We start from the raw sequence: 13,604 nt of genomic DNA, 5'->3' as shown, positions 1-13,604 counted from the left end.
AAAAGAACTGAAATTGGGATCGAGGTGCACCCCCATGCTCATTGCAGCACTATTCAAAACAGCCAGGATGTGGAAACAATCTAAGTGTCCAGCAACAGATGAATGGACAAAGCAGTGTAGTATATACATACAATGGACTATTATTCAACTTTAAAAAGAAAGAAACCCTGCTATTTGCAACAGTATGGATGAACCCGAAGGACATTATGCTAAGTGAGATAAACCAGACCCAGAAGGTCAAATACTGCATGATTCTACTTATATGAGGTATCTAAAATAGACTCACAGAGACAGAGTAGAATGGTGGTTGCCAGCGGCGGGCAGGAGGGAGAAAGAAATAGGGGTTGCTGTTCAACCAGTTTAAAGTTTTAGCTATACAGGGGGCACCTGGATGGTTCTGTGTGTTAGGCCTCTGCCTTCTGCATAGATCGTGATCTCAGGGTCCTGGAATTAAGTCCTGTGTTGGGCTCTCTGCTCAGCAGGGAGCTTGCTTCTGCCTGCCTCTCTGCCTACTTGTGATCTCTCCCTCTCTCTCTCTTTCTCAAATAAGTAATGAAATATTTTAAAAAATGAAAAAAATAAATTTTTAGCTATGCATGATGAATGAGATCTAGAGATCTGCTACACAACATGGTGTGTGCATTAACGATACCATATTATGCACTTAAAAAACTTTGAGCAGGTAGATCTCAAGCTAATTGCTCTTACCACAAAAAAAATTTTTTTTTAAAGAAAGTAGCGCGTCCATATGTATGCTGTCTACTCAGGTACATGAATTGAATGAGGAGTGTAGAAAATCTAACAGAGGTTTGCTTTGTTTTATTTTTCCAAAATACTTAAATAAGATGCTGGTCCATTACTAAAAGGAAAAAAAAAATTGATTGTATCATTTACTCAGAGGGAACAAGCCTGAGAAATAAATGAGGAACAGCTGGGGAAGACATGCTACGTTATCTGCTTTCTCTTTAAGAAGCAGTTAGAGCTGCTAGAGAAAAGCAGCAGAAATGTCTGGAGAAAGAGGGATTATAGTGGGAGAAACAAAGAATCACTTGAGGGACTTCTGTGCTCAGAGCAGTAGCTGAAACGTGCTAATGATCAATTTAACACCTGCCATTTTAATTAGCACCTAAGGATAAGCTGAAATTGAGAGAGAGAGCTGAAAACAATAAAATGGCCAGAGAGGCAGCCCACGGTCAGAGGGAAAATAAAGAATCATGTTTATGGAAGCAGGTGATTATAGTTTGTTAAAGGAAGCAGTACGTTTTATTAGTATATCTTTATGACGTAACATTTGGAACAGAAGCTAATTTGTGAATTGTCTCAAGAAAATTAGATTCCATATAAACTTTTTCAAAGCTGCCCCTTACAGACCAGAAATTTTAAAGAATCAAAATAGCAAAGATTGCATGAGATTCAGCCTAGTGTTTCAGGAGTTACACTTCTATGAATTTGAGTTACCATCCATTTCTGTGGTAGTAGTTAAATATAACCTCACATTACTTAGAAGTATTGATAGCCAAAATGTAGCAAAAATCAAAGTTAAATAAATCAAATCCCACGTAAATAATTATTGGGGGGGGGCAGTGTATCACAGTGATTCAAAGTCATTTCAAAAACATTCCTAATGCCACAGACCTTGTGGAATGTTTGGGAAATGTTTCATGCTAAGACCTATCAAATGTTGGTCTTAATTTTGACTAGTGGTGTTGTCTGGTCACTTATTTGCTCCAACCTTCCGGGGTGCGTGCAACGTAAAACTACTCTGAGTTGGTACTAAGTCCATTTACACCTCTGTCAAACTTTTCCATGTAGAACTGTGCCTGTGTGAGGACAGGTATCTATCAATTGCTGTGATTCCATACTCAGGAGAGATTATCAAATCAATATCATGGTCTCGGCCTTTCCAAGATCGTAAGAATGGAGTTGAACCCCCAGTGGGGTCTGGAAAGTCCCTGCTAAGTAGCACATAAAAAGTACAATATGTTCATTGAGAAAGTTAAAAGGAGAGAAGGACAACAGAAATTATCAGAGGACCAATTCCTGGGTGGAGCTATTTTCCATATACATTCCTAGGAAGAACAGACTAGATTAATAGATATTCATATATGCAAAGGAAGAAAGTAAGATCCATGGTCACAGAGCTAAGGGCAGAGCCAAGTCTGAACACTTAACCTCCACGTTCATTTCCTAACTCAGAATCAACAAAAACACATCTAGTAGGATATGCATGGTGAGGTGCTGAAATCTATCACTAACTAAAATACACATCAATCACAAATGTCTCAGAATTCAAGACATCTAAATAAATCATCACTGCATTCATTTTCCAAGAAGACTATCTAAACAAAAAGCAATTAATAATCATTCTGCAGAAACATGATTAAATGTGACTTAAATTTATAATGATGGTGTATGTTTGCTATTGATTTTAAACTTTTTCTATAGTTGCATTTTAATTCAGTCTATTAATATATGGTCTGATAATGGGGTAACTGGCACATTTACATGAGAGTCCTTAAAGTTCAGTAAAGGCTACAGAAGATTGTTCCTTATGAATTATGCTGATTTTTCCATACACAACATGTCCTAGAGTTTTTGTGTTCATTTTCTTGCTTGCTTGCTTGTTTTGTGGTCACAATAAGGCAAAAGGCCATGAAAGAAAAAAAATGCCTATTTGCTAAGCAATAAGGAAAAAAAAGAGAGAGAGAGAGAAGAAAGGAAAGGCCCTTGCTTTCAGATCCAGGAAAAACCATAATGCCAAGCACACTAACATTAAATTCCTTTGATTCATTTTGGCCAGGAAAATTCTTTTTTTTTTTTTTTTTTAAAGATTTTATTTATTTATTTGAGAGAGAGAGAGATCACTAGTAGGCAGAGAGGCAGGCAGAGAGGAAGGGAAGCAGGCTCCCTGCTGAACAGATAGCCCGATGCAGGGCTGGATCCCAGGACCTGGGATCATGACCTGAGCCGAAGGCAGAGGCTCTAACCCACTGAGCCACCCAGGTGCCCCGAGGAAAATTCTTGCTTATAACAAATAGGTCTAGTGGGAATGAAAATTTCATATTTTTGAGTGAATTGTTTCTCTAAAAAATTATCTTAAAAAAAGCAATAACTGGGGGCGCCTGGGTAGCTCAGTGGATTAGGCCGCTGCCTTCGGCTCGGGTCATGATCTCGGGGTCCTGGGATCGAGCCCCGCTTTGGGCTCTCTGCTCTGCCTGCCTCTCTGCCTACTTGTGATCTCTCTCTCTGTCAAATAAATAGATGAAATCTTTAAAAAAAAAAAAAAGCAATAACTGTACACAACAAAGACTTATACAGCACATGTTTTACTTGGGTTACAATGCTGTTAGTTTTTTACTAACACTTGAGAAAAAAATTACATTTTTTTATATTGGAAAGAAATGCCTTGGACCAGCATTTATGTGGTCTGTAAATATAAAATCTTATCTTTCAACAATGGAGGTACCATATGGATTAACAATCTTAGAAGATTTTGAATGTGTCAAAAATATTTCAAAACTCGGGGCGCCTGGGTGGCTCAGTGGATTGGGCCGCTGCCTTCGGCTCGGGTCATGATCTCAGGGTCCTGGGATCGAGCCCTGCATAGGGCTCTCTGCTCAGCGGGGAGCCTCCTTCCCCCTCCCTCTCTGCCTGCCACTCTGCCTATTTGTAATCTCTCTCTCTCTGTCAAATAAATAAATAAAATCTTTAAAAAAAAATTTTCAAAACTCATTATTGTTCTAAAGTATTAGAGTTAAGAGGGGATAACTTAAAAAAAAGGGTATAACTCCTTGAAATAGTATTCTATATCCATGAATATTACTTAAAATATGTAGTAAAAATTACTTTTTATTTAAAAATAAATAAATTTTTCCTACAACAAACATCCTACAACAACATATTATGATGCTATACTTTTTATACAACAAAATCCTACAACAAACATATTATGATGCTATACTTTTAGTCAAGAAGATCTGTTTACTTTTTTCCTATCAAAGGTTATAAAGCTGGCCCAAAGTTACTGGGGATTTTGTAAGGAACAGTTAAATTGTTCTTTAAATTTATATTAAGTTCATGAATCCCATTTGAAACACATGATGCAAAAAACAAAAATCAATAAGGCATTATCTCTAGTCTAAAAGATTTATAGTCTAGTAATCAAATATATATAATTAAAGGAACTACAAATATATATATATACACACACACATATATCTGTGTGTGTATATATAATGATTATATATTAAATATATAGTATATATAATCATATAGCAAATAATATATAACAAATAATGTAATATTTAATATAATAAATAAACATAGTTAAAATATACACAATAATATAAATGTGTGTGCATATAAACATTAAAGAGTCAGAGAGTGGCATAAACAAAACATGATGAAGTTTGTGCAGAGAGAATGACATCTGGTTGAAAGAAATTAAATCAGGTCTCACAAAGGCTGTGAGATCTGATAGTGATTTTTTAAGACCTTCCAGAATGGATAAGTTATCCACAATAGAGAAGAGTCCATATTTAAGGTGTGCAAAAAAGGAAATAAATAAGGCACATATTAAAGAGCTAAAATTTGCAAATACAGGAAATGAAAATACATAATAGTCCAGGATGAATATGACAAGACCGTGTAGTGTGGTATGGATAAGCCCAGACACAGAGCTTGGTACCAGTGCATGGGAGACATTTGAAAGCCAGGATGAGACGTCTGGTTGTATCCAACTGGCTGAAGCACTGGAGTTTTTTGACTAAGGAAATGACAAAATGAGAGCTACGACTTGAGAAGTTTCCGTTTAATAACTATGACTGAAGAGATACAGGAAACAGGATGGCTCCTCAGAGGACCTTTGTACAGTAGCCCAGAGGAAGAAAAAGGAGCTAAACAGAAGTGTTGGGAGAGGAAGGGGTAGAGGGAAAGGAGCAAACAGGAGATGTTTCACGGGGAGCTGGTGACTAAAGGAGGTGTGGAGCCAATGGTGAGAAATAAGAGATACTGGGGTGGAGAACCAATGAACACTCAGGAAGCAGATCACAATGAAAGAGGATTAGCTCAGCAAGGAGGAATGACCAAACCAGACAGATAAGAACAGTACAGGAAGAGAGGGCAAAGGAGAGGTTTCCACTTGGATAATATGGCAGATGGACTAAGTGACATAGGATGTGGACAGAACTAGGCTGGAGGCAAAAACTGCCATGTAGGAGAATAATGCCAAGAAGGCAGGACATTGTTACTGAATGGGTATACAAAAGAAACCAGCCTAATACCAGTTTCACTTGAAATGATACTTTAAACACAAGTCTTTACCTGCCTGTTCTCCTGCTGACTGGTAAAGCTTCCAATACTAGTTACTAGGGTGATGGGTGTGATGAAGGGAGGAAGAGTATGAACAATGAAAGTCTCCAGTGTCTCCCTGTAATATGAACAGATCTAATTAACTTATTTATTTATTTATTTATTTATTTGACAGACAGAGATCACAAGTAAGGAGAGAGGCAGGCAGAGAGAGAGGAAGGGAAACAGGCTCCCTGCTGAGCAGAGAGCCCCATGCGGGGCTTGATCCCAGGACCCTGAGATCATGACCTGAGGCAAAGGCAGAGGCTTTAACCCACTGAGCCACCCAGGTGTCCCCCTAATTAGCTTCTTAATATTGATGGCTGATGTAAAAACATGCTTATATACATCTAGCTTGTTGCCATTTGAAATAATTATTTTGGTGGCATTTAAAACTATTCACCCCAAGAACAAAGAAGCCATGATAACCTTGAATTTGGTATCCACACCAGGAAACCCAATGCAATCATTAAAAAGAATGGATGAGAGGTAAAGCATTTGACTTGGACTGATCTCCACGAAGAAATGGTGAGTGGAAAAACAAGATCGAGAAATATGACAAGTGTGATGCTGTTTTTTGTGTTCAACATACCTCTACAAATCTCCCTATGCATGTATATTTGTATATATGCAAATTATGATTGTATGAGCTTGCAGCAAATAGGCTCTACACATCCTAGGTGCTCACAAGGATTGAGCAGAGGGTTATGTAGGTGAAAAGAAGACTGGGCAGTCCTGGAGCCAATATAAAGGGAACAAAAAAGACAAAGGACCGCACTTGAAAAAGCACATGTGCAAAAATTACACTTATGAATGCATGTAATGTTTTACATTAAGTAAATGTAATGCACACGGGATATATTTATAAAGAAATTACGTTTCATAGTTGGGTGAAAGGAGAAGCAAATTTAGCAAGAGTATGTACTGAATTTCAAAGAAGATGAAGGGGAAGGAAAAATCTGGACTCAACTTTCCATGTATTACCCGACCAGAGACTATTTCTGTTTCTCTGGTGTTCAAAGTCAAGTCCTGGGAAACTGAGCTTCCTGAACATGTCAGTTTTGTTTTGTGTATGAGCTATTCCTGTGCCATCTCTTTTATACGTCAGTTCTGGTAGAAGAAAACTGGTTTTCGTTTTGTTTTGTTTTGTTTTGTTTTCAAGTATCACAGCAGTCTTTCAGAGGAACTATTTTCTCTATCTGACTAGTTATTATTTGTTCTCTGTCAGAAAAACTTTAGTTGTGGTAAACTTCCCTACTTAACTGCAGATTTTTAAAGATTTCCTCCAAAATGGATGCTACACTGATTTGTATTCTTAGCTATGCTTCTAAGATAGTATAGAGCCTTCATTAATTTGGTTTTTTTCCAGCATTTATCAGCAAAATAGTTAGAAGTATCAGCCTGCATTAATGAAGAATTCCCCCTTGGTCCCCAATGACATTGCCAAACTGAGGCTAATCAGCAAGACAGATGAGCGAAGCAGAGTTAGGACACCAGAAAAGACCTGCAACTTTCAGAAAATACATGAATGCTATGCTAGAGTTCTGGGGGTCCTCTGTACTATGCCTTTGCAAAGGTGCTAGAATACACTTTTCTTCATCATTGCATATACAAATCCTTCTCATTCTCCAGGTTTACCTCAGTGGCTTCACGTATGTCAAGGTCATCCTGTTTCCTCTCCAACTAGAAGTTATATTTCATTCCTCTGACCCTTTTCTATGGGCAAGAGAAATCAATCTGCATATTTTTCTGGCATGTGTAACCCTCTACCCTATATAACAATTAAGTAGCTTGCTGTGTTCACTTTCAGTTAACCACTGTAAGAGTGGGAGTCCCTTCCCAGCAATTGTGTTATGCCACCAGCACACTGCTAGCAGTAGGGACATGATCAATATTTGCTGACTGAACCATCTCTCAGCTGAGGAGAGACCCAGGGCCACCATGTTCAAGAAAATCATTAGGATTCCACAGCTGGATGTACACTCCTAACAATATTCCCAATCCAGAGAGATTTTGATCACAACTTTTCTCTTGATCTTGGGTCAATTCTATCCATGCAGAGGCATGATTAGAAAAAGCCCATTCCTTCTCATGCAGCAGAAGATTCTGTTCATGCTGTGTCTTTCCCAACCTGGCAACATAATCAGTGTTGTGTTTTTACAATTTGTTGGTATTCTAAAAATGAGAACAATAACCTTTGTGTTAATTAGTTGATACAAGAGCCTGCTGAGACTAGAAGAATAAGACTTAATGGGACTTAAGATTATATATTCCAATCACAATTGTGGAGGTAATAACTAATGTTAATGATGAAATCAAATAAACATGCATCCATACTAATGTGCTTTTTAATCCCCTTCCTCTGACTGAGATGTTCTTAGGACTACCTACCAGTATAATATACATACTTAAGACTGCCCATAAAGTCTAGAAATTTAAGGAAAATATGTCATTGTACTTATTTATTTATTTATTTATTTATTTATTTATTTATTTGAGAGAGAGACTGGTGCGGGAGGGGCAGAAGGAGAGGGAGAATCCCAAGCAGGCTCTATGCTCGGTGTGTAGCCTAGTGTAGAGTTCAGTCTCAGGACCCTGAGAGCAAGAACTGAGCCAAAATCAAGAGTTGGATATTTAATGGACTGAGCTATCCTTCATTGTACGTTTTTAGATAAGTAAATAAACCATTGCTTTAAATTCAGAACTGCATCACCTGAAAAGGTATTTAAAATTTGAAGGAAAACATAGTGAGCATATTATTTGAAAATATAATTAATATATTTTAAAAATAAGCATAGTTTATGCTTCCCAACTTTTTGGAGACCCTTTTTATCTGGTGGTAATAAATGTTTCTGCAGAAGAAGTAAGTAGTGAAAAGATAGAGAAACATAAGGAAAGGTTCTATTTTAGATAGGTTGTCTGGGAACAGAAAGTAAATGTAGAAAGTTTATGGTATTTATAATGCCTCTAGATTGTGCCTGCTCCAATACCACACACACCTCTATCAGAGATATCTAGTATCTCTAGCACTGCTTTTCCTGAGCAAGATGGCTCCTTCTATCAGCGTTCTTGACCTAGGGTCCATTCAATCCATCTTCAACCTATCCAGAAAGCCCTGGGAATTGTATGTGAGATTTTTCTATGACTATACATGGGCATTTTTTTCAGAAATGTAAAAAGCTTAGAAAGCAAAAAACTAGATGATGAATACTTATTTGGTATCCTGTTGTACAAATAAGGGACAATGAGCAGGCAACACACAAAGTCTTCTAGAACAATATCCCTGGGGACAATCATACAGACAAGAAGATGTAGGTGTCTCCCACTGCCCTCTGCATTCTGCAGCAGCAGGCAGGTGTGTCCAGGCTCTCGAGGTGAGATGCAGTCCACATGTTGCTGGCTTTCAGCTACATGATTAGGGAAGTACCAGTACTCACCGTTGTAATCAGGGGTTCAGGTTAAGCCTTATGGTCATAGCTGAGTGTGCTGGTAAGTCCTTAAGACTCCAGCCCTCCTCTACTGTGGCATTCTTCATTTGTTGGGAGAAAACAGATCCTTCTAATGTAGTCTGGCAGCTGGGGTCCTTACCTCTTGTTGCAGCTGCAAAAGAACCTCTGGCTTGAGCTATATCTGCTGAACTGGCTTTGGAAAAAGTGAGGAAGGCCTTAGGATGATGCAGAAAAACTGTGGTTCCCTGTTTCTCACTCTAATATTTAAGACCTGGCTGGGAATAAATGGGTTTTTGAGGGAAAGCAAGTAGCTCAAGAAATCACTTGAGTTATTCTTCATCCCAGGTCAACATCGACTGCCTTTCTTTTTTTTTTTTTTTTAAGATTTTATTTATTTGATATAGAGAGATCACAAGTAGATAGAGATCACAAGATAGATAAATAAAAGTAGATTTTATTTATTTGATATAGAGAGATCACAAGTAGAGAGGCAAGTAGAGAGAGAGGGGGAAGCAGGCTCCCTGCTGAGCAGAGAGCCCAATGTGGGGCTCGATCCCAGGACCCTGAGATCATGACCTGAGCCGAAGGCAGAGGTTTAACCCACTGAGCCACCCAGGCGCCCCTCTATTGCCTTTCATTATTATTTTGATGCTGTTAAGATCTAAGCATTTGTCAACTTAGAAGCCGCAGGTTCTTTCCACTCCCACAGTCACAGGCCCGGATGTCATCACCAAGGAAGCTGTGGATTATTTATTCATTTGTTTGGTTATGTTTGTTTTTTTATATCTTAATTTATTTCATGAAGAATTTATGGTGCCCCAAGGGAGCTATTGGGATAAGAGCTCACTTGTTAGCATCTCTGTGTTCAGACAAAAAGAAAGGGAAGAGGCTAAAGGAAGCAGGAGGGACTTCCAGGCAACTACTGTGGGGAGCAGAATCCCAAAAGACCTGCATGGCTCTGGTGGTACCCATGCAACTCTGCTCCCAGCCTGTTGGATTTGCCCTTCACTTCATTCTCTGCTAACAGGCTAGTTGCAGGCACATTTTTTTTAAAAAAAATGTATAACTTATTAAGTATCTGGAGGAGGGTTAAAGATTAAATTACTCTCATGTAGGCATTAATTAAGTATCTTCCAACTTGCAGCTGGGTTCAGATGTGTGGCTGATTGGACTGGGAGAGGAAAGATGAGATTTTCAGGTATAGGGACTACTGGTAGGACACTCCTAGTGAGGATGGGAAGATTAGAACGCCAACTGAACACTGTCATCTGGACATCTGAAGAGAGCATGGGAATTGGGAACTGAATGAATATAGCATGGTGAGAACTACAAAGATAACCCACAGTTATTTCATAATAGCATGTGGGGCTGGTACTGTTCCAAGGCATCTAAAAGAATCGTCCTTTTCCTTCTCCCTCTTCCTATCCTTTTCTTCCTCTTCTCCCACATCTTCCTCTTCCTCCTCCTCTTCTCCCTTCCCCCACCTTCCTAAACCATTTGACCTCTACTAGATCTCAGAAGAGAACTGTTAATACTATAATCCTTATTATTGAGTAAATCCACATTTAATGTGGATTATAATCCACATTTAATGTGGATTATAATCCACATTATTGATTAAATGAAATCATTAATGTGTTGGCAATGAAAGGAGAAACCAGAGAGCATCAGCTCCTTCAAGTGGCAAATAAGGAACATAAAGTTCTAAGAAGGAAAGTCACCTTATTAATACAAGGTCATTCTGGGACTAGAATCAAGGTTTCCTGACTCCTAATTAAGTATTTTTTCTGCTCCACAGTAGAGTTTCCTGGGTAAACAAAGAACTATGTACCACATACAATACTATTTTTACTCATGAAACAGACTATTTAACTGCCTGTTTTGTGCCCACTTTGTGCTTAAAGCCAGAAATTAAGATGGGCATGACTTTAATTTTAAAAGCATTTTCTAGTGCTTTGTTCATAACCCTTAAAATTATGGAATTGGCTGTACTTTTTCCATTTTACAGCTGTGGAAACAAAAGGAGGTCAAAGACATTTCACAGATGACCCAAAATACAATTTCAGTTTGGGTGACCTGGATTTATTTTTCTATTTGAGTTTGCCCGTTCTTCGTTCTACTTAAATTTCAGAAAGAACCAATCTCACCTGTGAAAATGAAAATGCTAGAGGGAGAGATCAGAATAAAAAAATGGAAAGCCTACTGTTAATTTCAGGAAATCATAAGGTTTGACTTAATTACCCCATCTTTCCTTCTTATATGAGCTCCACAGCCAAGACAGTGGCTGTACATAAAATGACTAAGGAAAGGCTCAGATACATAAATATGTAACAGGTGTTTCATTGACCACAATAGCCATGGGTGTATAAAGCATAATTGCTAACATTAATAATAGTCAAAACACAATATTTATTTGGCTTCATTCTCATTTGCATTACATCCTACCTGCAATTAAAATTTCTCCAAATATTTCCAGGAATGGAATGTTTGGTTGACTGAACAGAGAGAGCTAGGGTTTTATAAATCCTCCTGGTTAGTATGTATGCTGAACCCATGTGCTCCTGTCTCCTCAGCTCATTGTAGTAACACTGTTGATGGCAACATTCACAGCTATGTGGACAGTGCCTTCCTGGCAGGGGCAACCAAGACTTCTGGGCTGTACTGAGAGTGCTACATATCTACAGTAACCTTGAGAGCCTTAGACTCTATGTTACCATGGTCTATCAGATAGAAATTAGTGTCTCTGTTTTCAAACGAGGCTCAGAGTTTAAGTAACCTGGCCTGTCACAGAGCTAGTACAAAGGAACGGTTTGAAACCAGCCACTGTGACTCCAGAGCCGGCTCAACTTTACACTAAATGTTTTGCATTTACAAGGCAACTGGATACCAACTTCCTGTCGGGAGCCAGCCTTCCTCTAGCAAACTGGCTCTCTGGAAAGGGCTGCTGGTGCTAGGAAGTTAGAATAGCTCTGGATATATGGAAGCCTGGCCATCTTAGAATACAATTTTTTTGACTGAGTGAAGCACTAGTGAATAGAATTACCCTTTGCAGAAGAATAGCTAGGACAAAGAATATCTCCTTAATATGCAAGTTGGGAATAAGAAGAGATGATTCAAGCCCCAGGTATACTGATTTGGCAAGATAATGATGCTTGGTTTCAGTAGAAACACCTTCATCCTAACTAGAAAGAGGGATTTGAAAGATCTCTAACCACACAAAAGACCCCAGTTTAATTAGGGCATGATTTGATACCAAAGATAGCACCAGAGGAATAAGACAGATTACTGCTATACTGTGACCCCAGAGGCCATGAGCTCGAGCAAATAGAAAAGTCCCATCAGACTTCCTGAGGAAAGTCCCAAATCTAGTTCCCCAGCCAGAAGATCTGGCAACCTCGCACTATTCCTGGCTAGTCTCTGGGAGATAGTATGACCTTCTCCAGGTTCAGTAAGCATACTCGAAGTGCTGTGTCAGTAAGAGGTGCAGAAGCTCGAAGTATTACCTCATCTCCATCACACAGCCCAACACTGCTGAATGTGTAGGGATCCTGGACTCTGAGACATGAAGCTTTGAGCATTCATTTCAGAAGGTAAGACTAATTCTTTAAGACACCCCAGACACATCCATGGGATGTGATACACCACTGTCCACAGTGTCCAAAATCGAGGAAGCAAATTTCTGACATTTTTCACAACCTTGCTGATAGATGGCATCTCATCTCTCTATTGTGAAGCAAGACAACCATAAAAATAAATTCTTGGGTTGTAAGTTTCATCTTACAGCCTACATTTCCAAGAATGACTTTAGATCCTCTTTAGAACATTAATGACACTTTCCACATACCAGCTGCTATTCCACTTTGCTTCGCCAGTATATTATCATCATCACTTCTTGGTCCCCCACATGCTCCTTTCCTCATTCCTGCCCAACTATCACTGGCCTAGGCTTTTGGCCAGCAGTGGAGAAGGCAGAAGTGGCATCTGCTGCATCCTGACAGCAGGTTTCTCTTTAAGTGTGGGTATTAAACCTCTATAGATAAAAAGAAGAGGGAGCTGAAGCAGAGGGAAGAGAGGGATTGGAGTTACTGGCTCTCACCGAAAGAAAGAATGTCAGTGTTTTGCGATAGGAAGGCGAAGTGGGTGGAAAGGGGAAACCAGTGATTACCTGATGTTGATGAGAAGGCCAGCACTTCTGGCAGACTAGCAGCCTGGCAGTAGACAAAAGCATGCAGACAGAGAATTCTAGCCCTCTCAGAAGGAACTGTTCCTGTAATAAACAAACTTCCATCATTTTTCAGTTCACTTCACTAATGAGTAGTAATCACATTCAAATTAACGTGAAATTCAAATTAAATTAATTTCACATTCAGTGAAAATATTATTTTGACAATGAACTACGAAAAGATTCAATAAAATCTGCCTCTCAAGTAAAGAAAATAGAAGTAGTCCTGGTCATTCATTATACAATTAGATTAAAATAAAGCTTTGAGAGACACTGTACTATGTTACCATTCTTGTGTAGCTGAATGAATGAATTTGGGGTTTAGAGTCAGGCTGACCTGGGTTTAAATGGCTGGCTATGTGACCTTGGACAGGTAATTTAACCGCTATTGGCCTGAATTTCCTCATCCATAAAATGGGACCATAGTCAATACTACATCATGTAATAGTTAAGAAAATTAAATTGAATGAGATTATTAATATATTTAGCAATATTCGTGGTACCTTGCAGGAACTCCATATATGCCTATTCACCTGTCTTTTGAAGGCTAAAAGAACCTATTGTTTCAGTGTACATAGCATGTT

This window comes from Meles meles, chromosome 14 (genome assembly GCF_922984935.1).
Source record: "Meles meles chromosome 14, mMelMel3.1 paternal haplotype, whole genome shotgun sequence".
NCBI lineage: Eukaryota > Metazoa > Chordata > Mammalia > Carnivora > Mustelidae > Meles > Meles meles.
Note: the sequence above shows the minus strand (reverse complement) of the source record.